At 37.8% G+C, this 27,207-nt stretch overlaps 1 protein-coding gene across 3 annotated transcripts in view; it reads left to right on the top strand.

Annotated features, from left to right (window-relative positions):
* Positions 1–6,966: 6,966 nt before the first annotated feature.
* SLC45A4 (solute carrier family 45 member 4) overlaps positions 6,967–27,207 on the top strand; it is a 140,130-nt gene continuing 119,889 nt past the window's right edge. For all 3 annotated transcript variants that reach the window (XM_051971158.1, XM_051971159.1, XM_051971157.1), the window contains exon 1: positions 6,967–7,326. The gene's annotated coding sequence lies outside the window, so the exon portion shown is untranslated. The remainder of the gene's footprint in view (positions 7,327–27,207) is intronic.

Genomic DNA, 27,207 nt, shown 5'->3' with positions numbered 1-27,207 from the left:
CACTGGGTCAGGGTGTAGGGACACAATGGATGGTTTTCTTTTGTAGCATGTCATTTAGAGTAGCTACTAAGAGTTCTAATATCTGCAGAAGCTACCAGGTGCTACCCAAAACCTGAGCTATTCCTTTTCATTCACTGGGCATGTCTAAATTTATCTGGAAGTCTCAACTTTGGGCCACCAAATCATCATCAAGAGAATTTGTGCAAATAGATTTCCAACAATTTCTAGTCTTTTTCTAGTGTACTAGGATCAGCATTTCCATTTAAGGGTGAAAAAATAATTCAGAATCCCTTTGGCTTATGATTAATTGTATCCCTAGTCTTCTCCCTTCTCAGCAAAGCTAAATCGCTTGCTTGACTTATAGGCTCAAAGGATTTTTTTAATAATGTGGAATAAAAAGCAAACTATAATTTTGTTAATATCAAATGTCATTTAGTCAAGCAGCTTCCACAGTGATAGGGTCTGAATTTACAATTGGCCCCTGTCTCTGCCCCTTTGTTCTTTAAGTGGATCAACACACCCAAAGGCTGTTAGCAGAAAAGTCCTAACAGGCATTATTTGTTGCAAAAACACAGAAATAGGACAAATTTCCTGCATGTAATCATCTCACCACAGGGATTCACTACCTGGCCTCAAGGAATTTGCCTTCTGGAGGTACAAAAGTAAAGACAAGGCACAAAGTAATTGAAATTAATTTCAGCAGAGATTATTTGCCAAAGAGCTGAGGGGAGAGGAGTAAGCATCAAAACTGGTTAGAGGTGGCACCTGAGTGGTGTTTTAAAGAAAATTAAAGATTCCTACTGAAGAGAGAATGTAAAGAATTCTAGACACATGCACTTCACCAGTAGATATGCTTTTTTCCTGGCTGTCTTCTATGTCTGGAATTCTCTTCCTCTTTGTCTTGTCTCCTACCAAAGTATTTGACAATTTCTACAAATTTCTGCTCCCGTTAGCTTGTATTTCTAGGACTTAGTACCATACCTAGCCCATAGTTGTTAATATTGTTATTATTATTCGTTACAAAAAAGAATAAATGTTGATTTGATTTTTATAAGGCATAGAAGCAGTGTCCTGTATAAGAAACAGCTAACAGAAAAATTTGACTAAAATGAAAAGCGTGGAAAGAAAAATATGAGAATCTTACAGACAACAAAAACAGAGATCAGATAAAGAGAGGCAGGATCAGAGAGATAGAGACAAACAGATAAGACAGAGAAACAGGCAAAGGAAGAAACAAAGAGAAGAAAGAGAGAAAGAGAGAAACAGAGAGACAGAGAAACAGAGAATGTTGGGACAGAGACCTTCATTAATACTATTTCTTTCTACTAGGCAGAATCCTTTTTCTATCTATATGATAATACTTTAAATTCTTGTAGATAATTTCTCTCTCCTCTTCTCCCTTTCCCCCATCCTCTTTATACTTTAGGTTCAATATTATATTTCTTTCAGTTGATCCTCATATGGCATGGTCGTCAAAATTCTCTACATTCTAGTTAACCTCTCTTGTTCTATCCTTCCTTGTGAACATCCTCCTATATATATATATATATGGCACCCAGAATTGTAAAGTGAAGAGAGGCTTCTTCAATAGAATTTGGAAAACAGAGAAGATAACAGATAAAATAGCTAAAATTTATATATTGCTTTCAAGTTTCAATTGCTTAGCATATGCTAGCTCATTTGATGTTTATAATAACCCTAGGAAATTGGTATTAACTTTATACCCATTTCAAGTTGAGGATATTGATTATAAAACAGATTATGTGAGTTCCCCATGGTTACATAGTTAATAAGTGTCAATGGCAAAATTTAGATCCAGAAATTCAAGTCTAGTATTCTTCTATATGCCACACTGCCTCTTAATTACAGATAAATAATAATTATTACTATATTCGTATCACTCCTCATTAATATAACTTTGTATAACACTCAGAGTTTACAGAGCCCCCAAATTTAGGATCTAAATTAATTAATTGAATTATTATGACATCCTTGTGAAGCAGGTGGAGTTGGCAAGTATTTTTATTATTCCTGTTTTATAGATGAGGAAACTGAAGGCCAGAAAAGGAAGAAGACATTGTTGGTGGAGGATACAGCATGAATTCATGGGGAAGGAGGACTCATCTGTCCATCATTGATCTAAGTTCAGTACTTTGTCAATTCCTTCCTCTAGCCAGTTTTTTCAGTGGGCCTGGCCTCACACCTGGTAGTTACTCAGTCACTGTTGTTTATTATTGTTGTTATTGTCACTGATTGCTGCTGCTTCTGCTGTTATTAGTAATAGCAGATGGATTGCCTGGAGAGCAAAGCAAAGATAATTAACATACTATTATTTAGGGTAATCCAAATGCTGATTATGTTATTCTGCTATGAGGCAGTCACTGTGTGGGAATCACCTGGCAAAGGGTCAAATTCTGGCCCAATCATTGCTGGTCAGTCTTCAGGCTCTATTCCTTAGGAGTCCTATGCCCTTGTGCAAATTATTGCTTTAAGGTCTCATTTTCTTCCTTTGTAAAAGAACGGATCTTATGATCCTACGTTAGCCTCTTACTGCTATTTCAGACATTCAGTTCAATTCAACTCAGCAAACATTTATTAAGAGTGAAAGGTGCTATGAGAGCTGGTGGGATTGCAAAGAATAAAAAAAAGGAAACTTTGTCCTCAATGAACTTACAAAAATAAGTAAATACAAAATACATCAAAATAATCCCAAAAGGGATTGAGCTTTTTAACAACTGAGAGGATCAGGAAAGGCCTTGAGTAGGAGGTAGAACCTCAGTTATGCTTTGATGGAAGTTAGGAATTCTAGCCAGGAAAAGTCAAGAGAAAGAGTACATCCCAGGCAGGAAGATCCACTTGCACAAGAAGGAGAATATTTTCCTCTCTATTTGGGCCTCCAAATTTACCATCCTTGACTTTCCATTTGCACCAAATTCTATAACTTCCTTTGTTGGCCATTCAGTAAGGGACTTTTCCTTCCTTACTCAGTTCCCTCCCTTCTCAGTTTTTATAATGATGAGAAATTGTGGATTTCCTTAGTTTGAACTGTAATTTCCTCACAAGAGCTCTGTGAGGTGGAAAATATGGTTCTTATAATCCCATTTTACAGATAAGGAAATAGAAGCTCTGAATTTCTGAGAGCCAGTCAAATTATAATATTCCTTAGACTGTGAACTCCTTCCTTGGGGCTGTCCCTTGTCTCTGTGTGTATCCCTAAAGCATGTTGTGGCACCTGGCACATAACAGGAGCTTAATGTTTATTGGCTGATATTAATTAATATCAAGATTCAAAAGCAGGTCTCCTGAGTCTGGCACCCTACCTTTCTATTATGCCTTGTCCCCTCTCTGCTCAAAGGAGAGGTAGTCCTCCTTTTGAGGGCCTTGATTTCATCCCTTTCTGACCTCTTAGAGATCTTCTACAATTCTCTTTTTCTTTTACAGTGGCTTCAGTGCTTCCCCTTTTGCCCTTTACCTATAAACATGTCCTGATACCTCTATCTTGAGGGAATCTTTCCCTGATCCTAGCTGCCCTCTGCTGCTCTTTATCTACTGTATCTATATCTATTGCATTTCCAGCCAGACTCCAGAAATGAGTTGCCTCTTGCCTCTGTTGCCTCTTCACACATTTCCTTCTCCTCAGGTCCCCACAATGTCATGTAAATCCAATTGACTTTCAAGTTGAGATATCCTGATGCATTAGTTCTTTGTGAGAAGGAAGGACAACAATAATCTGTACCACTGTTGAAATTGCTCTCTCCAAGATTTCATACATTCAAAAGACTATCACACTTTAGAGGTCATTTAATGAAACCCTCCTCATTTTACAAATAAGTCCCCAAAGAAAGGAAAAAACTTACTGATGTGCCCATGGTCACAGAGCTAATTAAGGGTAGGCCTAGAACTATATAAAACCTTGGTTTCCTGACTATTAGGGGAATGCTCTTTCTACTTCCCCATGCAAAGGCCTTTCCTCTGCAAGCATATTTTTTGATCACTGCTTCCTGGTCCTTCTGGAAACTTTCTCCTTTAGCTGATAGGGGCAAAGAATCAAATATCTGGAGCTGTGTTGGATCTCACAAGCTATTCAACCCCCTTATTTCCCAGATAAGACTATTACTGTTCATTTTCCTTCACCATTTTTTACAATTTTTGGCTTGCTAGAGAGAGGGCTAGAACTGGAGTTAGAAACACTTTGTTGAAGTCCTGTCTCTGAAACTTCCTAGCTATGTGACAATGGGCAAGACATTTAATGTCCCTAAGCTGAAGTTTCACCAACTATAAAATGAGAATAATACCTGTAGTTCTTATGTAAATGGAGATAAATATATATATATATATATATATATATATATATATATATATATATATATATACACACACACACACATATCTACATATCTACTATGATTATAATGATAGTGACATGTCTCAGGGAGATTTGAACTGAGGTCTTCCAGATTCCTAATCCAATAGCCTATTCATATTGTTACTTGTCTGGAGAAAAGCAGGATGGGGTAAAAAAGTGGTTCCCAGTCTATGGGCTACATACTCTTGGACAGTCAAAACATTAAAAAGTTTCTGCTTTCCTCCATCCAGATGCACCTCCTACTGAATCGCATGGCAGATGTTCCACAGAAATTTGACAGGAATTTCTGGGACCAAAAAATTAATACTTTTGTGGACAACGATCTGATGATGCTCATCTTTGCACTTAACTAGTATGTTCCTCAGATGACAGACACACACTTAGTTATGAGGTCTTTCAGTCTGATAGGAGCTGCTAGAGCACATATTTTCTTGGGATATATCTTAGAGAACTGGGAGTAGGGGGCTGGGGGAGGATGTCACAGGAGGAACTGGAGAATTTTAGTGGCGTGTGAGTGGCTATCATATTATGACAATAAAATAAAGTGTCTTACAATTTCAAATAAAATGGGAATCTATACAAGTCTATATACAGAATGCATTCCCAAAGTCTTAGCCAATAAGTACCTACTATATGCCAGACACTCCAGACTAAGTCCTGGGTTTACAAAGAAAAGCAAAAGATAGTTCTAACGGGAAAGACAGAGCACAAATAACAAGAAGATATATACAGAATTAATTGGAAATATTAACAGAAGGAAGACACTAGAGTTAAGGGGGATAGGAAAATTCTTCTTGTAGAAGGCAGGATTTTAACTGGGGCTTGAAGGAACCCAAGGAAGCCAGGAGATAGAGCTGAGAAGAGAGAATATCATGGGGGATAGCCTGAGAAGTACTTAAGAGATGGAGTATTTTTGAGGAATAGCAAGAAGTCCAGTTTCACTGGACCTCAGAGTACTTTTGTAAAGAAGGGGAAGTAAGATAGTTTGGGAAAATGGGCACTAGGGAAGGAGTGAAGGTTTTGAAGGGTTTTGAATGCCAAACAGCCATTGGAGTTTATTGAGTAGGGAAGAATGTGTGTGTGCGTGTGTGTGTATTTGCCTATCCATGTACATATAGCTGTTTGTACTACATGGTCAGACCTACCTTTGGGAAGCTGAAAACTGCACTAAGACTTTTGAGACACCAAGGATGCTCCAAGGCTGATAGAAATGAGGTGATTTTTCTGTAGTAGAAAGGGAACTGAATTTGGAGTCAGAAGATCTGGGTTCCTATTCTTTTCTGCTACTTAGTATCTGTGTACCCTTGAACAAACGATCAGAGTCTCTGAACTTCGTTTCTTTACGTGCAAGGTGTGAAGATTAGGTCCCATTATCTCTTTAAACCCATGAATTTGTGAATTAATTCACACGTTCGCAAGACATTAAAATAAAATAGAATATCTTAGAAGGCACCTTGGAGGTGATCTAATGAGACACTCCTGTAAGATGTCTAATGTTTTTTAATGTAACTTTTCAAGGCATCAACAAACATAATCTTAACTGAATCGCGAATTCTCTGATGTAGGCTGGACAGCTTACTATTGTCCGTGTTTTACTAGTAAGGAACCTAAGTCCCAAAAGAAATTGAGTGATTTGTCCCAGATCTCAAAGTAGGCAAGTTACTTATCAACTTCAGGTCACCTTGACTTAAAGTTCAGTGAATTTACCAGAATAGGACTGCATATTTGTAAGAACCCAAGCATATTACACTTGGACTACTAGAGATGTATGTACCCTTGGCCCCGATAAAGGGTAGAAGAGGAGGGGCTCTTCCATGCTTCCCTCCATCCTCGAGGAGAGCCGGAGGCAGAAAACCAACCTCTCTCGTGGATTGCCTGGGAAGGACAGAAAAAGCAAACGGGTGAGGAGACCAAGGACTTGGGGGATTTACTTAAGCTCTTCTGGAAGAGGTGCTTTGTGAGGTCCCGTTGGAGCCCCAGCCTGAGAGGGCAGTGCTTGTCCGACCTAGGTTGGGAGACGGACTGTTTTATGGCACGATGGGGGCGGGGTTTGCCCCTTTGGAGTCTGGGGGGATACCTTCGGGGAATGGGACTTGCTGCCCTCCGGTGGGAAAGGCAGGGGTCTAGAGACAGAAAGGCACTAAAGGGGGACAGGAAGCTTACTCTTGCTCGGTTGTTGGGGGGATATCTCTTGCACGCCCAGGGGCGGAGCTTGTCCTCTTTTCCTAATATGGGATCGAGGGGTGCATAAGGAGGGGATGAAACATGCTGGGGACGGGGTTAGCCCTCCCTCAGGTACGTGTTTCTGTGCGTGTGTGTATATATGTGTGTATGTGTATGTTTGCATATGTATGTGTGAGAGATATGCGAAAAAGGAGGGGTCCGGGGGCGGGGCTTATCGTTTTTATAGACCCGGCGGGGGGTTCAGGGGGTGGAGTATCCCTGGAGTATGAAGCCAATGGACGAGACTGAGCCGAATTGGGGCGGGGCCTAAGCGGTGGGGGCGGAATCCGTAGCTACTAGGCCCCGCCCCGTCTTCGCGCCCCCCTCCCCCGTGCGGCCTGCGGCGGCTGCTGCATAGTCATGAGGAGGCGCAGGGGCTGGCGCTGCGTCAGCGGAAGCGGCGCGGAGCGGCTGTTTCCGACCCGATAAAGCGGCGTTGTCCCCGCGCGCCGGCCGCAGCCTCGGGAGCCGCGCCGCCGCCGCCACCTCTGCTGCTGCTGCTGCTGCCGCTCCTCCCCTCCCCCTCCGCTCCTCCCCTCAGCGCCCGGCGCGCGCTCACACTGACTGACCGACGGACTGAACGAGCGGCCGAGCCCCGAGGAGCCCCTGCCACAGTCCCGCTGTCCTCCCACCGCTGTGCCCCGGGGGCTCCCCTGCTGGCCTCGGCCCAGGGCCGGGTGTCCGCGGAGCCGCCTTCGCCCCCCTCGGCTGTTTCCCACCGCGGCCGCAGGAGACAGGTAACCGACCGGCCGCCCCGCCGTTCATTCCTTCCTTCCCGTGTCCGTCAGTCCCTCAGTCCGGCCCGGCCTCGCCCTCGGCCGTCTGCGCTGGGGTGTGCGTGTGTGTGTGTGTGTGTGTGTGTACGCGCGTGTGTTGTGTGCGTATGTTGTGTGTGTATATGTGTGTGTTTATGCTGCTCGCTCCCTCCCGCCCCCGCGGGCTCCGCTAATGCCTCCTCCCCCTCCCCTTCCACCTGACGGTATGTGGGGGGGGCGACCCCCCATCTCTTCTTGCTCCTGCCACTCAGACACTCCCGGGTCGTCCCAAGCGGACTCCCTTAGCAACTCTGTCCCGGGGGACAAATCTAGAGATCCCTTCACCCCTCGAGAAGCCTAAATGTCTCGTTACATTTTACCCGGGCCTTCGGTTTTTTATTTTTTGTTCCCCACTTACTAACAGCACTTACCTTCTCCTTCCTCTCTACATTTTAGAGCCTTCTCCCTTGCCCCGACCCTCAGCCCCTCCAGGGGAGCCTTCTCCGTGGTCCCCTCTCCCAGTCCCTGCAGGGGAGCCTTGTCCACTGCATCCCCCCCATCTCTGCAGGGGAGCCTTCTCCATTGCCTCCTCCCATCTTTACCAGGGGAGTTTTCTCCATTGCCCCCATTCCCAGCCTTTGCAGGGGAACCTTCTCCATGTCCCCCTCATCTCTGCAGAGGAGCCTTCTCCACTGAACCCACTCCCATCCTTTGCAGGGGAGCCGTCTCCACTGCTCTCTTTCTCTACTGCCCCTTCCCCCATCTTTGCAGGGGAGCCTTCTTCATTGCCCCCAATCCCAGTCTTTGCAGGGGAACCTTCTCCACTGCCATCCCTCTCTACTGCCCCTTCTCTTCACCCCCATCTTTGCAGGGGGAGCTTTCTCCATTCCCTCTTCCCTCCCCACCCCCCATCCCTGCAGTGGAGCCTTCTCCACTGCTCACTCAGCCCCCTGAGTGGACCTGTCTCTACTGCCTCACCCCCCAGCCCCCTCAGCCCTCACTTACCTACTACTTGCTCCCACCCTCTGTAGTGGAGTCTTCTCCATTCTCCCTTCTCCACTGCTCCCCCTCCCAGTCACTGCAGTGGAACCTTCTCCACTGATGACCTCCCCCAGCCCTAGCCGTGAAGCTTTCTCTACCGCCTGCCCCTCCCCCAGCCCCTGCAGTGGAGCCTTCTCGCCTGTCCCCCAATTTCTCCCCAAAGCCTTGCATTGTAAAGCCTTACCGACTGCCCTCGGGTCTCCACAGCTCCACTTGTTTCCCATCCTCACCCCCTGAAGAATGGAGCCTTCGCCCTGACTCTCCACCCTCTGCAGTAGAACCCTTTTTCCTTCCCACCTACCCCCGGAGGCCACCTTACATTGCCCATCCTTTACTCCACTGACCTTGCAAAGGGGGACAGCTTGCACTGCTCCCTAATTATCTGACGGGAGCTTCTCCAGCAAGAGCTTTTTTTTCTTAAAGGCTGGCATAGTAACACCCTTCAGCCTGGGATAACTAACTTGTTCTTGAGTAAGCAAACCTGGCTCACATCTCTTCACCCAAATCCCTACCCAGTCAGACCCCCTTTTCTACAGATTTTCCCAGTTCCTTTGATTCTACCCAAGAGACAGTCACCCAAGAAATCCAGTTTTGTGTTACCTTATCTCTGAATTCTTTCATTTCATAATATCTGTATTCTGTTTTCCTTTCCCCTCCTCCCCCACAGAAGTGGCACACACACACTCTGACCTAAGGGCTTAGAGGTAAAACTCCTTACCCCTTCTGCCAGTAACTGAAGGACCACTATATCCTTAACAAGAGACCTCCAAATTCTTAATATCAAACTGGAACTTGCCTACCTAATACTCTACCCATTCTCATTTCCCCATCTTCAACTTTTACTGACACAAGCTATATCATCTGTTTCCTGGTTTTAGATAGACTCTTTTATCTTTTCACCTTTACTCTTACTGTCTTTTAAATTTTCCTTTACAATTAATACTTGTTAAATATCCTTAATTGGATAAATTATTTCATGTAATCAATAGAATCCTTATGTTTATTATTCATTAGGTTGCCTGTCTAATAATGTTTTTATTAGTTTCAACAAATAAGAAACCACAGTTTTTCCACTTGAAGTTACTCCATACAATACATTCTTATCTGGGCTGGAGCATTGGAGGAGAGATAGAATAGAGTAGCCAAAGAGAGGGATTATAAACAAAAACACAAAGCAAAAAAAAAAAGTTATGAAACAGGAGGAATATCTTAAGAGGGTTTTACTCGTTAGAAAATCTTAGGATTGGGGCAACTAGGTGGTGCAGTGGATAGAGCACCAGCCCTGAAGTCAGGAGGACTTGAGTCCTCCTCAAGTGGCCTCAGACACTTAATACCTCCTAGCTGTGTGACCGTAGGCTAGTCATTTAACCCCAATTGCATAGGAAAAAAAAATCTAGGATTGGATCTTCTGAACAACATTGAGAATAGACCAGTTTCAGTAGTGTCTCTAGGTTGAGAATAGAAATATTGTTACTAGTGATAGTGGTGGGGGAAAAAAAGTGCCTATGTCCATTAAGGAATTAGTATATTTTTATTGGAAAATAAGATAAGCAAAGTGTATGTGGAGTGAATTTGAATATTACCAATATTATAATCCTGTTCCATCTTGACTTTTGAATTATAATCTTTTTTTTTCAGTTTTTTTTTCTTGTGGGTTTTTTCCCCAATTTTTAAGGTAGTGATTTCTTTTAGACCTAGATATTACATACTAGAAATTTGAATCAAGACTTATTCAGCCTTTACATATGATTATATATGCTATATATATGTTTGCATACAGATGGGTAGATTTGAGGAATATATCACTGAACTAGTAGTGCAGGTTGTAAATGGAAAAAAAGATTAAAAAATAATAAATAAAATTCATTATCCAGAACAAGGAGAATTTTGGTTTCATTCAAAAAGTAAAAAAAAAAATTGGAAATGATTATAAAGGAAAAAAGAACCATATTTTCCCTAAAATGTTTTTGTTGCCATACACTATATTAGAAAAAATTTTAAGACAATGCTTCTAAAGTGGGAGATAGTCATTACACAGTAGCCTTAGTGAAGAAGATGAATGGGAGAGATTCCTTTACTTTGCATTAATTTTTTTCTCCCTCCTTTTAAAAAAAGAATTCAATTTTATTTCACTTTTATTTCCAAATTCTCCCCTCCTCCACACTTATCCCATCTATTGAGAAGGCAAGAAATACAAAACTTTACAAATATGAAGTCACTTTGGATTGATTTTAATGTTGTACTTTTAACTTCATTTCCCACCCTTCCCTTTTATAAAATGAATGTTGAACTTGACATCTAAAATTCCTAAGCACAATGTAATGTGGTAGGTACTAGGGTGACGTCCTTAAATGGATCTGTTATTACACTTCATTGATAAAATGTTATTTCACAATCCATACATATTTTATCTGCTTAATTCTTATCTATGTTCTCCTATTCATTCTCCACAGAGGATCTAATTAATATCTGGGAAGACTTCAACATCCTGTGGATATTATGCTTGCTCTCATTCTTGCTATAAGAATGGCTTATTTCTTAAACTGGCTCTGAAATCCAAGGATCTGGATTCAAATCCTTCTTTGATGCTTACCACCTTGTATTTCTTTATACAGATCACTTTATTTTAGGCTCTAGTTTCTTCTTCCATAATATGGGGGTAGGGGTGGGTGGTGCTAGGTGAAGTCCTTTCCAGCTCTAGGTAGATGAATTCAGTCAGGCAACAAACATGCTTCTGTTACTTGCTTATCAGACATTGTGTCACACATGTTGGAAATAACAAAGACAAAGTGAAACATTTCCTCCTTTGAAGGAACTTAGGTTAAATGGGAAAGATCACATGCACATACACATAGATACATACAAAACCTTAGCAGGTAGCAGGACCAAGAAAGGCCTCACTCAGAAGGGTCCAACTGAATCTTGAAAGAAATCCAGAGTTCCAACAGGCAGAAGTAAAGAGTGAGAGTATTCTAGCCCATGGGACATATAAACAGTGCAAAGGCCAAAGGGACATGCAGTACATCCTCTGAGGAAGAGGAATGAGGCATTATGACTGGATCTGTGATCCCATTTCTTGTATGTCAACATGAAGTCAAATACCCATCAAGTTTTCAGCCATCTCTTTTAGTGGAGTATTCTCCAGAACTGGAGAATGGGTCAGGAGATGTTTATTTGTGAGGTAAAAGGAATAGAAAAGGGAAGGTATAGAAAGAGAAAAAACAAGTCTCTCCTCTCACTGTTTCTTTAGAGGAGGAATTAAGCAACTGTGATTTGTGCAGGTCTGTAGGGAAAGGATAGTGCTATAGCAATTAAAGCCTGGTATGTATTTACAAATGGAGAATATAAGGAAAATAAGGCATTAAAGCTTATGCTTTGGTTTCTGATACTGAAATAGTGTGTATAGTTGATGTATTATCAGACAGAATGGTGGTAGGGAAAGGGATGTTAGGTTGATTGAAGTTTAATGCTTAGCTAGCTTTTGACGGTTACTACCAATCTTTTGTCCTATCCTTTCTCCATCCTGTCATGTAGAATGAAAAAATTCATCTTCTATGCTGTGGAAGAATGGGTTATGACTAATACCAATTAATTCTTTGACTTTGTGAAAGTCATTTAACCTTTGTGCTTCAGTCTCCTCTATAAAAAGAGGGGGACTAGGCATAGTGATTTTAAAGTCCTTCTTTTAGTGTTTAGTTAGCCTGAGATGAATTAATTAGGACTGGGATGATTTTAGACAACTTGTAATTGATAATGGAAACCACAAGACTTATTTTCACAAGATTGTGAAATGTGTATGTGTATGTATATGTATGTATGTATAACTTGTGGATGTAAATGTTAACTGAAATACTATTTGAAAATTGTTATCCTAGGGAAAATGAGAAATAAAGGTGTTTTCGTCAAATAGCACCTTGTCTTTTGTTCTTTTTCTTGGTCTCCTGAGCCATTAAATTGATCTCATTTGTTTTCTTAAATTTTCATACTTTGTTCCTCTTCTATATATTTTGATTTTTTTATTTTGTATCATTTTGTATTTTGTTATTAAACATCATTCTTCATCATTAGCTGCCTTGACATCTCAAACTAAATCCCAGCTAAACAGTTGGGAAATGAAACCTCCTCAGATTTCTCTTTTTGTTGAGAGGATTGCCATTGGCTGTCACTAGGGTAAAAATCCTGAGGTTATCCTTGACTCATCACTATGTTATAGATTCAGTCTCCCTATATCTAGGCAGTTAGCAAATGATATCAATTCTTTCATAATAATTCTTGTTCATTGTTCATTTCTCTTCATGCAGTGGCCATCACCATAGTTTAAGTCCTCTTTATCCCTTAGTCACTTCAACATTTTAATTGAACTCTAGACTGCCAGACTTTCCCTTCTCTACTATGAAATTGACCATGGTACTCTACTGCTTAAGAACTTTGAATGGCTTCCTCTTACTACTAGGATAAAAGACAAATTGTTTTGCCTTTTATAATCTGGCTCCAGTCTACTATTCTAAGCTTTTTGCACATTCCCATTATATATTCTCTATTCCAACCAGACTGGCCTATTTGTAGTTTCTTGACCTTGGCATTCCATTTTCCTCTCCCCTAGTGTTTTTCCATACCTGCACTACCTTCCTTTTTCAACTCTGCCTTCTAAATTCCCAACTTCCTTCAAGGAATTCTTATGTACTAATTCCCCTCTTTAAAAAAACAAAACCAAAAAAAAAACAAAAAACTAATATTTTTTTCTCAATTGCATATAAAAATAATTTTTAACATGTAACAAATTTTTGAGTTCTAAATTCTCTTCCTCTCCCTTCCTTCTTTCAACCTCCCTTTTTAAGAGTTAGCAATTGGACGTAGGTCATACATGTGCAGTCATGTAAAACATTTCCATATTAGTCATATTGTGAAAAAAATAGCCTCCCCCCTCAAAAAAAAAATGAAAAAATGTAATGAAAAATGGTGTACTTTGAGCTGTTCAGACTTTCATCAGTTCTTTTTCTGGAGATGGATAGCATTTCTCATCATGAAATCTTTGAAATTGTCTTAAATCATTGTATTGCCGAGTATAACCAAGTCATTTACAGTTGGTCATTGTACAATATTGCTGTTATTCTGAACCATGTTCTACTGATTCTGTTCATTTCACATTGATTCATGTAAGTCTTTCCAGGTTTTTAATCCTTCATTTCTTCTAGCACTGTAGTGTTCAATCCTAATCTTAGACTACAGCTTGTTCTGCCATTCCCCAATTGATTGATATCTCATCAATTTCCAGTTCCTTGCTATCACAAATAGAGCTCTTTATAAAAAATTTTTGTACATATCTTTTTGGGGGAAGCCTTTTCTGATTCTTCTGTTTAGCATTTTCTTCTTTTCCCAGTTTTCTTATACGTAATGTGTCCCTTATAGACTAATTAAGGTGGGAAAATTTTTTTGTTATTGTTTTCAGATCTCTAGTGCTTACTTGCTCGTTGGGCTAGATTTAATTATAGTCCTGCTTCTTTTACTCTTATTAGATTTAAGCTCCACACAGGAGGAGGAATTGTTTTAGTGTATTATCCTGGTGATGATTTTCTGTAATCTTTTTGCTAATATTTTATTTAAAATTTTAGCATCAATATTCATTAGGAAGATTGGTCTATAATTTTCTTTCTCTGTTTTCAGCCTACCTGGTTTAGGTATCAGTACCATGTCTGTGTCATAAAAGGAGTTTGGTAGGACTCCTTCAATCCCTATTTTTTCAAATAGTTTATATAACATTGGAATTAATTGTTCTTTAAATGTTTGGTAGAATTCACATGTAAATCCATCTGGTCCGGAGGAATTGTTTTAATAGTGAAAATCTAACAGGAAGAAAAATTATAATAGTAAAGGAGTGATATAAAAGAGAAGGAGTTTTGAGAGGAACATTTTAAACTGGAATATAAACACTCATCTGTCTGTTGTGGGTTTAATAGATAATCAGAATCACTCCTTTCTCTCCTATGACAAAAAGCAATCTTAATCTAGATTAGTTTAATTGCTGCACTTAAATCTATGAAAAACATCTTTTTGGAACATGAGCGTTTCAGAATGTATTTTGAATAAGAAATTTCTCTTAAGCTTCTTAATTATTAGTCCTCATCCTATTGTAATTCAACTTGTTTGTAATTGGCTTTTTAAAGATTTCATATGTTTACTCATTCAGGGTATGAAATCACTTTTTTCTCTCCCCAAAGCATTGATAAAAAACTGTTGTAAAAATGTGCCTTTAGATCATTGAGGAAGGTAGATGAATCATTTTACATGTAGGAAAATAAGAGCATCCATTGAATAGTGTATGTATGATGAATACTTTGACTGAGGCAAAGTCCCTTCTGACTAAACATCCAAGATTCAGTTTGTTAGGAATTATTAGGGAAAAAAAGACCACCTGACAGGAAGCCAGGGAATCTTGGGGGTTTAGGCCTTGCCCTGCTACTTTCAAGCTGAATGAGTTCCAGTAAGTCATTTTAATTCTTGGAGTCTTGGTTTCTTTATGTGAAGTTTGTGGTTTGACTTGATGTTTGATCTCCAAGTCCCTTTCCAGTTCATAGATTCCATCATTTTGTAACATAGTTCTTACCTTGAAAAATAACTACCAATATTTGCATATATTGTCTCACGGTTTCCAGGAGTGAAAGAGATCATTTATAGTGTACTTAATGAACATCTAAAGTCCTATTCTTTACAAAGTAACATACTGATAATGCATATTAATATACTATAAATAATCTTAACTGGTAAGGGAAGAGTGATTAAAATGGGTTGTTTAATCTGGAAAAAGTCATATTATGAGATGAAATAATTTGCTTACTTTTACTTTCTTCTTCCAACTTTTAATTTCTATTGGTTGTTTTGAAAATAACTTCACTTCTCATTGTATTCCTACCAAAAGAAGTCAAGCCTTATGATAAAGAACAAAAGAGAAAGAAGAAAATGGTTCCTTAAAATATTAAGCAACATATCAAATAAAGCTGATTAGTAATCAGCCTTCTACTTCAATGAGGAAGGAAAGGTGGGAGATTGGTCATTAGGATCATATAGCATATAGTTTTCATTTTGGGGGGATTCTACTAACAGTGTTGTGTATATTCTCATGGTTTTGCTTATTTCTCCATACATCAGCTCATTTGTCTTCCTGTGCTTCCTTGAATGTTTCATAGTCTTCTTTTTTAAAAAAATAATTAAGCAATAATTATTTCACATTCATGTATCACAATTTACTTATTCCCTAGTTGATGTTACCGAACCTTTCTAAAGTTTACATGAGTGTTTGTATCTCATCTTAGAATCATAGAATGTCTTTTAAGAGCTAGAAGGGACCTTAGAAGTTACCTAGTCTAATTCATAATTGGTCCAGAATGCCTTTACAATATCCTCTAAAATATGGTCATGTAATCTTTGTTTGAAATCCCAATAAAGGAGAATCCACTATCTCCCAAGACAGCCCATTCCACTTGTGGATGATTATGCTCTCTTGAGAATTCGCAGGATCCTGTCAATAAAAAGTTATTTAATAAAAAAAAAAAAAAAAGAGAGAGAGAATTCGCAGGATCATCTACCGTATCAGGTATATATTAATTTTCCTTTGTCTTATATAGCTGTCTGAATTTGTGTAGATGGTCTGGAAGTCAGTCTTCCCTTTTGCTAATATCTTTCTTGTTGGTTTATTTGTGTTCAAGTTTAAGGAAACTTTGGAGATCTTAGTCTCAGTTCTTTTCCTTTATATTCCTCTATACCTCCCAATTCCTTCCTCTGGGTGATGTTCCAGAGGCCTGGGCCTTGGCTGTCTTGTTTCTTCTCCATATTGGGCAATTCAAATTTCATAATTCTTGCTCTCTCTGCCTCAAGTAAGTAACTTCTGGGATGTTCAGAACTGATTTCCTTTGTTTCAGAGCTGATGGGTATGCACATGTGCAAGATATAGTAAATCTGCTGGTGGGTCTGCCTGCCTCAATTTTCTCGTCATTCCAATTTTTTCTCCATTCAATTACTAAAGTGATTCTCCTAAAACTCAAAGTCTGATCATGTTACCCCCTACTCAGTAAACTCGAGTGGCTTCTTGTTACCTCCAGGATCAAATACAAAATGCTCTCTTCTGGCATTCAAAGCTTTTCATAACTTAACCCTCTTTTACCTTTCCAGTTTTCTGAGGCCTAACTCTTCAAAAGATCCTTTTTGCTTCAGTGATACTGGATTCCTGGTTGTTAAAGCTACTTCCATCACTTGGCTCTGGACTTTTTCTCTCCCATACTGGGAATGCTCTCTCTTCTCGGATTACTGACCTCCTTCAATTTCATTAAGTCTCTACTGAAATCCCACCTCCTACAAATTCTCTTAATGCCAGTAGCTTCCCTCTGTTAATTATTTCCTGTTTTTCCTGTTTATAGCTTGCTTTGTATATACTTTTATAAAAGTTCTTAAATTTAAACTGTAAAAGTACACTCTTAGTGAAGTGCCTGCCACATGGTGATGCTTAATAAATGTTTATGGAACTTGCTCCAAGTTCCTATGTTACTCAGTCCCCTGGTTGAGTTCTGTTGTGTCTCAAAGGGCTGCCACAACATAGTCCCAGCCCTAACAGATGTCTTTCCTTTTGATTTTCTGGGCTGCAGGAAAGGTATGAGATTCAAGTGAAGTTCTGTTGCAAAGTTGCAACAAAGTCCTGATGGCTGATTGGGTAGGAGAGGCTGAAAGAACAACTTTGGGGATTTAGAGGTGTTAGTCTCTTCTGATGTTTTTATCTGTTTAGGGTTTGGGAGACAGCTAGAATAGCTTTATGCATTTGTGGGCATAATTCTTATTTTGGAGGGGTTTTAAAAGATCTTGATGATTTGATCCCTGCTTGTTGGTCATAGTGATTTGGAAGTCATGCTGATAAGTTTTTTCTTTGTAGCAAGTTTGAATTTGCATATTAATGGCTAACCCTTCTTTTACATGATAGCCCTTAAAATATTTGAAGCTGGTCATACTATTTAAGTCTTTTGGGAAAATGCTTCCAGTTCTTTTACCCAAATCTTGCATGGCATGCTCTTTAGTTCTTTTACCATTTTGGTTGCTTTTCTACAGACTCATTCCACTTTGCTTCTGGTTCTCTTTATTTCTTTTCTTTCTTTTATTTTAAAGAATAATGTATTCCCCAATTGCACATAAAAACAAATTTTGATATTTGCTTTTTAAATTTTTGAGATTAAAAGTCTCTCTCACCTCCCATCTCCCTGAGATGGGAAGAGATTTGATGTAGGTTATGTATATGTAGTCATTCAAAACATTTCTATATTAGTCATGTTGTGAAAGAAAACACATTCTATCTTCTCTCCCCCCCAAAAAAAATTAATCTGGGGGAAAAAATGAAACAAAAAAAGTCTATTTTTATCTGTATTCAGACTTCATCAGTTCTTTCTTTGGAGATAATTATTATGTATTGCTGAGCATATTTTTTTAAGTCATTCACAATTGTTATTGTACAGTATTGCTGTTACTGTATACAATGTCCTCCTGCTTCTGCTCACTTAATTTTGTGTCAGTTCATATAAGTCTCTTCAGGTTTTTCTAAAATCATTCTCATCTTTTCTTATAGCATAATAGTATCCCCTCATAATTATATATTGAGACTTGTTCAGCCATTTCCCAATTATTGGACATCCTCTTTATTTCCAATTCTTTGCTACTTCAAAAAGAGCTAACCAATAAATTAGTAGTTTTCCTAGAATTTGATGATACAGATCACCTTCGGTTGTGGTCAGACCCAACTATAAATTTCCTTTTAGTATAATCTAGAATAGATATTATAAGCTTTTTTGACTATTATGTCACACTGGTGACTCATTGAATTGGTGCTTTAATAAACTCCAAGATCTTTTTTTTTTCTTAATTAAAGCTTTTTATTTATAAAACATATGCATGGGTAATTTTCTAACATCGACCCTTTTAAAGCCTTCTGTTCCAAATGGTTCCCTCCTTCCCCCACCCCTTCCCACTTCCCTCACCCCTTCCCCCACTTACCTCACCCCTTCCCCTAGATGGCAGGTGGTCCAATACATGTTAAATATGTTAAAATATATGTTAAATCCAACATATGTATATACATTTATACAATTATCTTGCTGCACAAGAAAAATCAGATCAAGAAGGAAAAAAATTGGGAAAGAAAACAAAATGCAAGTAAACAACAACAGAAAGAGTGAGAATGCTATGTTGTGGTCCAGACTCAGCTCCTATGGTTCTCTTTTTGGGTGTAGTTGGCTCTCTTCATCACTGAACAATTGGAATTGGTTTGAACCATCTCATTGTTGAAGCGAGCCACGTCCATCAATCAGAATTGATCATTGTATAGTCTTGTTGCCTTGTATAATGCTCTCCTGGTTCTGCTCGTTTCACTTAATATCAGTTCATTTAAGTCTCTCCAGGCCCTGCTGGTTGTTTCTTACAGAAGAATAATATTCCATAACATTCATATACCATAACTTATTCAGCCATTTTCCCATTGATGAGCATCCGCTCAATTTTTTGTTTCTAGTCACTACAAAAAGGGCTGCCACAAGCATTTTTTGCAGATGTGGATCCCTTTCTCTCCTTTAAGATCTCTTTGGGATATAGGCCCAGTAGAAATACTGCTGCATCAAAAGGAATGCACAGATTGATAACTTTTTGAGCATAGTTCCAAATTGCTCTCCGGAATGGTTGAATCCTTTCAGTTCCACCAACAATGTATAGTGTCCCAGTTTTCCCACATTCATCATTATCTTTTCGTGTCATCTTAGCCAATCTGAGAGGTGTATATAAATTCCAATATCTTTTTTCATATTAACTGTTTTCTAGTTTAACTTCTCATCTTGTATTTATGAAATTTTTATGGATCCATATGTAGGACTTGAAATTTTAAAGGGATTAATATAATCTTGTTCAAACTTATTGAGAATTTTTTGGAGTTGGACTGTTGTTTGTATTCAGCGTATTAGTTATCCCTTTGAGTTTTATGCCATCTGCAAATCTGACAACCAAGCTATTCATTCGTACATTCAAGTAATTGATAAAAATGTTGAATAATACAGGACCAAGGATAGATAGAGCAATCCTTGGTGTGCCATAAGATTCTTCTTTCCAAGGTATTATGGACTCATCAATAATTGTTTTTTGTGTCCATTTATTTAACCATTTCCAAATCTACCTAACTTGGTGTCATCCAAGGCTAATTAATTCATATATTTTATTTGGTTAAGTATTAGGGGATAGCAGTGAAAACTTTGAAGTGGGGAAGTGATAAAATTGGATGTTTATTAGAAAAAAAATGACTGATGACAGTGAGAATGGTGAATTAGGAGAGAGATTGGAGGCAAGAAGACCAATTGGGGTTGAGAAATAATTGGGCAAACTAATGTGATTTCAGTCCTAGTATAAAGGAGGCACAGACATGACAAGATTATGGAGGGGAGGGCATTTGACAGCTGATATAAGTAGTGAGGGAGTAGCAAAAGGTACAGATGATAATTTTGGAACTTCATGTTTGGATGATGTGACATTGTGGTATTATTAACAGAAAAAGGAGAGCTTAGGAGGGACAGATTTTAGTAGGGAAATAATAAATTTAGTTTTGGACTTCAGTTGAAGATACCAAAGTGATATTTTGCTATCTGAGAAGCACTTGAAATGGGAATCAGGGGTAGCTAGATGGCACAGTAGATAGAGCACCAGCTCTGAATTCAGAAGGACCTAAGTTCAAATCTGGCCTAAAACACTTAATACTAGCTGTGTGACTATGTGCAAGTCACTTAACCCCAACTGCCTCAGCAAAAAGAAAAAAAAAGGAAGAAAAAAAATTGGGAATCATAAAGATGATGGCTAAAGCTGTAGGAGTGGATGAGATCTCAAAAGGATGGCACTGTGAAGAAAAGGGGGGTCCAAGAACTATACCTTCTTTGTATACCTACATTTTGGGAGCCAATAGGTGAAGAAATGCTGGCCAAAGAGATTTAATTATGATCAGTGGCTAGGAGGAGAAAGGGAGAAAATGGAATGGAAAGAGTCTCAAGAAAGATGTATGTTAGAAATGGGTTGGGCCCTAGCTCTTAATAAAAAAGCAAATGCATATCCTTGGTATTTGTCTTTTGGATGAAAGGGTATTTTTTGTTTGGAGGACTAAGATTAATACTAGTACTAATGTTAACCTGGTTGCAATGCTGAGGGAGTTACTCTCTAATAATGTAGCCTAGTAATTGCCCCAGTCTCTATTTTGAAGAACATTTTCTCTGTAATACACAAAAATTCTTAAGTTGCTTAGAGGCAATCTGGAATTAGGATGACATCCAGATTCAAATCCAGTTTATTCAGTGGATACATGATTCTGGAAAAGCCACTTAACTTCACTGTGCTTTAGTTCCTCAGGTATAAAATGGAACTAATAATTGAGCTTATTTTCCAGGATTGTTGTGATAATCAAATGTGATAATATTTGTAAAGTTTAGAATGTAGTAGCTGTTTAATAAATGATTCCTTCCTCTCTCTCTCTCTATCTCTCCTATGGCTTCTTTTTGCCTCTAAAATAAAATATCAAACTCCCCCTCCCCCCTTATAATTTAAAAATTTCCCCAATATATACTGTACTTATTTCTGCTCTAACATATGCTCTTGGTGGTGCAGTAATTAGAGCACTGGGCCGGAAGTCAGGAAAAGTCATTTTCTGATTTTAAATCTGATCGACTGAGCAAATAATTTAGCCTTCTTTGCCTCAGTTTCCTCATCAAAAGAGCTGGAAAAGGAAATGGCAAACCTCTCCAGTATCTTTGCCAAAAAACCCCACATGTCTCAGAGAGTCACCAACAAACTCACTTGCTATTATTCATGGATGACATTTCATTCCCTACTTTTAACACTCGCTATTCACCCTTGCCTAGATTCTACTCTCTCCTCACTAGCTTCCTTGAAGCTTCCTCCAAATCTTCTCTTTGAGAAGAGGCCTTTGCTAATCCCTCCCCTTTTCTTCTTGTCTCCCCTACTTATCCCCTACTTTTCCTTAACCTCACTATTAACTTGTATTTACTTATGGTTAGGGTGGTGTTTTTCACTATAGAATGTAAACTGCTTGAGATCAGAGACAATTTTGTGGGGTTTTTTGAAGGGCAGCTAGGGGAGTAGGCTGTTGTTTGTTTTTTAATCCTTGATTCCCCAGCTGCCTAGCATAGTGGCAGAAATTTAATAATAGTTAATAAAGATCTGTTGATTGATAATCACTGGGCTAACAAATATAAAAACTTAGTATTTGAAACTGTCTTTTCTATTCCCTGGTGCTTTTAAAGAGATCTTTCCTCTTTAAACCTGAGAAATAACCTTGATAGCTGAAAGAAAAATAGAACAGGGGGAAAAAAGTGTCATATGACAAATAGAAGATTAACTGTACAAATGATCCTATTTGTAAAAATCTTACCTAACTTGAATTTTTCACTGGAAATTCAAATCCAAGTCAGCTTTCCTTTTAAAAGTAGAAATACTTGAATAATACTTTAGCAGATTAGTTTCAATTTATGTAAAATATTTTGATTTTTAAAGCAGTAAGGTCAATCAATACTAAAATTACATAGTACATGAATACTACCATCCTCAAATGGATAAAATAGATTTTTCTGGTGAATTACTATATAGGTATGTGCATAGGAGACAATTCAAGTTCAAAAAATTAGTTTTGACCTCCTTTGGTACAGTAAGGAACATAGAAGCTAAATTAGAAGCTGAGTGACTAGCTATGCCTTTTTGTGTTCCTGTTTTATGGACAATCTTGGATTCAACAGTAATATCAATTACTAATCCTCCCCTTATATCTCTTCCCAATTAAAAAATTAAGAGAAGAAACCTTTTAAAAAAAAGATTTATTTTTTATAATAATAGCTTTTTATTTGAAAAAAATGCAAAGATAGTTTTCAACATTCACCCTTGCAAAACCTTGTTTTTACTTAGACAGCAAGTAATCCAATATTGGTTCAACATATGCAATTCTTCTAAACATATTTCCACATTTATCATGCTGAGAAAAATCAGATCAGAAGGTGGGGAGGGGGTGAGGAAGGAAAAAAAAAACCCAAGCAAACAACAAAAAAGGAGAAAATACTATGCTGTGATCCACATTCAGTCTCCATAGTCCTCTCTGGATGCAGATGGCTCTTTCCAGCCCAAGTTTGTTGGAATTGCCTTGAATCATCTCATTACTAAAACAGTCAAATTAGGGGAAACTCTAACCAAAATTATATTTAAGCAAAAAATTTTTTAATTAGAAATACTTGAAAACCTCTCTAATTCATTAAAAATTTATTTTTCTTCACATAGGATTATACCCTTTTGTGGGATAAATTATTCTTGGTTGTTATCCTTTATCTTTTGGAATATTGTATTTTTAGATCTCTAGGTTTTTAGTAGAAGCTGTTAAGTCATATGTGGACCTGATTGGTTCCTTAGTACTTGAAATGCTTCTTTTTGGGATGTTTATAGTATTTTTCCTTTCACTGATTTTGGGGGTAATACTCTAGGAACTTTTTTTGGGGGGAGTTATAAAGGAAATGTTTGACTTCTTTCAATCTTCATTTTGTCCTCTAGGTCTAATGGATCTGGGCATTCATTGACCATATCTTGTAGCTGAATATTCATACCTCTCCCCCCAGTCCCTCACTCATGGTTTTTAGAAAGTATGGTGAGTCTTAAGTTATCTCTCCTTGACTGGTTTTCCTGTTCAGTTTTTTAAAATCAGCTTATCAACCTAGAGTCAGGAATATCTAAAGTTCAAATTCTGCAAATTTCAAATTCTGCTACACTTTGTTGCCTGTTTCTTCATCTGTAAAATGGCGATAATAATAGCACCTATCTCCCAGAGTTATTATGAGAATCAGGTGAAAATTAGATATTTGTAAACTGCTTAGCAAATCTTAAAGTGCTATGTAAATAATATTGTTAATTTGTTTTTTCAATCTTCTGATTTTTTGTTCTAATATTCTTTGTTGTTTTATGATTTCTGTTAAATCTATTCTAACTTTCAGAGGTAACATTACTTGTTTATTTATATTTTTGTTTACTGCATTCTCTTCTAAACTACTTTTTCTTTATTTCCTAAAAGCTTTTATTTAATTTTTATCTTTTGCTTCATTTCTTCTAGGTATTTGTAATTTTTGTAAAAAAAAAATCCATTTTTTCTTTTCAAATCATGGTTTGCAGTTACTAAGTTACTTGCTCCTTTTTGAAGAATTTCTAGTTCTGTGATAATTTTTATACTGATTTGTTCTTGCTTTACTCATCTTTTTAACTATAGTTCCTGGATTGGGGCTTTGTACTAGAAGTTGGCCTCACCCCTCCTGTAGTTTTGAATGGGATGGTTGACCTTGCTTGGTCATGCCTTGGTTCACCCAGATTCTTGGCTGACCTTTCCCTCCTGTTTGAGGTTTGATCTTGGATCTTCAGAACTTTCTATGGCATCTCAAAAGAGGGTGAGCTCTGGGATACTTAGGTCAGAGTTCCTTTCCCTGGTTTCCATGGTTGCTAGTAATTTCCCCCACCATGAGTTTGCAACCAATCTGGAGGTAATCTACTGTCTCCAGGCAAAGAGCCTGGCAGGCTAAATAAGGCACTGGCTGGTAGTTGTTGCTGCTAGAATCCTTTCTTATGGTCCTTGGATTATTGACTGAGTTTTTTCGTGTTGTTCCTTGGTAGAAGAAGGGAGTGTAGCTTTTCCAGGGGATTTCTTAATCATGCCTATCTGGTATGAATTTTAGATTTCTGAGAATAGATGTAAGGAAGCCAGCCATATTTCTAGATTCTATCCAGGAAGCCATCTTGGCTGGCCCTCACTTCTGTTTACTAGCTTTGTAACCAAAATCAATTAAACTCTCTTTGCATCAGTTTCTTTACCTGTAAAATCAAGAAGGAGAATAATTGTATTATCTGTCCTAGAGAACTGTTTTATATATAATAAGGTTATTATAAACCTTAATTGCCTTTTAACTTGAATACACTTGCATAGACAACCAGTTTACAAATGAGTTTCCTTGTGACATAACAACCTCACATGTTGTGTGGCAATTTATTTTTTTTCAAATAAGGTCTAAACATGTTGCTTCTATAATTTTCAAAGTTGGACTTGTTGTGTGTGTGTGTGTGTGTGTGTGTGTGTGTATTAATTTTGCTACTTTCCTATCTTTGTTCATGCCCCAGATTAAATGCCAATTCTACTAACAAGACTCTTTTTTCCTCTTATTTCTAATTTTGCATCTCCCTTTGTGTGTGTTGGTGTTGGTGTTGGTGTTATTTTGTAGTTTTCATTTGTTATAAGCTTTATTGATTGTAAGCTCCTTGAGGGTTGATACCCTGAGGGTCGATAGAACAAAATAATTTTTATGCCTGGTTTTATAATTGAGGAAGCAATTTCAGAGGGATCACAGTCACGACCTGTAATAGTGCTAATCAAATGGCAGAGGTAGAACTTCAAACTCTTCTAAATAGAATTCAGTGTTCTTGCACTGATAGCTCTTCAGCCATCTTTGTTTTGAATCAGTATTAAGAAAATGTCCTTTCTCGTATCAAGAGTTATTGCTATTTTTTCTTTTAAAAATAAAAAGACATTTGTCACTGAAGCATATTGAGAACCAGGAGTAACCTTGAAGGCCATCTAATTTAACCCCCATTTGACCCCCATTATAAAGAAGCTATGATTTTTGAGAAGTTGTGATTTATGAAAATCCACCCAGCCAGCCAGCCAGCTAGCCAGCTCAACTAGTAAGGAGTAGTAGTTGTGATGGTGATGGTAGTGATAAATTAAGGATTTTATTTACATGCTTTTTAGTCATGTGGACACACTGATCTTTTCGGTGCTCTATAGGTTTTTATCTTTTGTTGGCATTTTTGAATTGTGAGCTAAGGATGGTATTTATCTTAGCAGACCTTAATTGTTGTTTGTTTGTTTTTTTTTTTTAATAATTTGATATAAAATTGAAAATATTCAAGCTTTCTTCTCAACTGTGCCAATTACAAAATAAAAAGTAGCACATTGGGGATTCCATCCTGTGAAATATTTTGGCTGTCTTGACAAAAAAAGGCTTTAAAAGTTTAAATGAAATTCTAAAATTAAGTATTTTATAAAGAAAAAGAATAAGAAGACCAGCTGTAATTAATGTTAAAGAAGAGATTTCTTTAAAGTATTTTGCATTTTATTTTAGAAAAGGCCTTTATGTAACTTTCTCTAGGGTGGGGATCTGTATGAAATTGTCACTAAACTGGTTCATCAGCTTTTGGTTAATTCTTGACAGTTTGGTTAACTTTTGTGGCAGTCCCACTGTATGTTGATAAGAGTCTTGTGGGTGATGTCAGTTTATGGTTGTAAAGTTCAGATATGTTTTTTGATTATTTATTGGGGGATAGAAGGAAAGAGTAAAAGTGCAAATAAATTTGAATTTTTTGTTTTGTTTTGTTGTTTTATGACTGATACTGGTATAAAATGATCTAATAAAAGGATCATGAATTGATTTCCCTCCTTCCACATTTTACTGATCCATCAGTAATAACTTTTCCATATCTATATTTGGAGAAATTCATTTTACTTATTCCATAGTATACCTTTGTACTTTAAAGGATAAGTATTTGCCAGTGTTTGACCAAAAGAAGTAGGTCTCTAAATGTTTTATTTATGTTAGAGAAATGGTTCAGGGTCTTAATCTGAGGTTTGCATATAGGTTTTATTTCATCCAGGTAAGAAATATTGGAATAATAGTTAAAAAAGAATGCTGCTTATTCTCCCTAGCTCTTAAGGTTGTGTGGCAATTTATTTTTTTTCAAATAAGGTCTAAACATGTTGCTTCTATAATTTCCAGAGCTGGACTTGTTTCTGTTCTCTGTGTGTGTGTATTTCTTAATTTTGCTACTTTCTTATCTTTGTTCATGCCCCAGATTAAATGACAATTCTACTAACAAGCCTCCCTTTTTTTTCTCCTTTTATTTCTAATTTTACATTTCTCTGTGTGTGTGTTGATGTTGATGTTGGTGTTATTTTGTAGTTTTCATTTGTTGTAAGCTTTATTGATTGTAAGCTCCCTGAGGGTTGATTTTCTAGTCTTCTTTATCTCCCCCAGAGCTTACAGTAAAACATTGTTAAATAAATTAGCTATAATGGACTGATTCTATTCTATATAGCATTGTATAGCAACCTAGTTTCTTATATTTTTGATGTTAAAACAGTTTAATGTTTTCTCTTTCTATTGGAGGATTATAGATAGAGAATCCCTCTTGATTAAAAGAATGTGGTTATTAATTCATTCATTTGAGCACTCTGTATTCATAGCTATATGTAAGATACAGTTCCTTCCCTTGAGGTAGATAGGTGTTGAAATTGGATCCCAAGATAGGAAGTTGTTGTTTATCCATTTTCAGTAGTGACCCCTTTTGGGATTTTCTTGGCAAAGATATTGGAATGGTTTGCCATTTTCTTCTCTAGCTCATTTGATAGATAAGGAAACTGAAGCACAATGATATTAGATCACATGCCCAGACCATCCAAGGTCAAATTTGAACTCATGTCTTCCTGACTCCAGATTAGACTCTTGATCTACTAATCCTCCTAACTATCCAAGATAGGAAGAATTGAGTTCAAATATGCTCTTAGACTCTTAACTAACCTGAGTATCCTGAGCAAGTTGTATGATCTCTACCTGCTTCAGTTTCTTCAACTGTGAAATGGAGTAGTAATAGCACTTGAGCCTTATGGCTGTTTTAGTACCAAAAATGACAATATGAATGAAAGAATCAGACATACCACTGGATAGGTGTGTAACACAG

This window comes from Antechinus flavipes, chromosome 1 (genome assembly GCF_016432865.1).
Source record: "Antechinus flavipes isolate AdamAnt ecotype Samford, QLD, Australia chromosome 1, AdamAnt_v2, whole genome shotgun sequence".
Taxonomy (NCBI): domain Eukaryota; kingdom Metazoa; phylum Chordata; class Mammalia; order Dasyuromorphia; family Dasyuridae; genus Antechinus; species Antechinus flavipes.
Note: the sequence above shows the minus strand (reverse complement) of the source record. Positions and strands in the feature narration are given on the sequence as shown.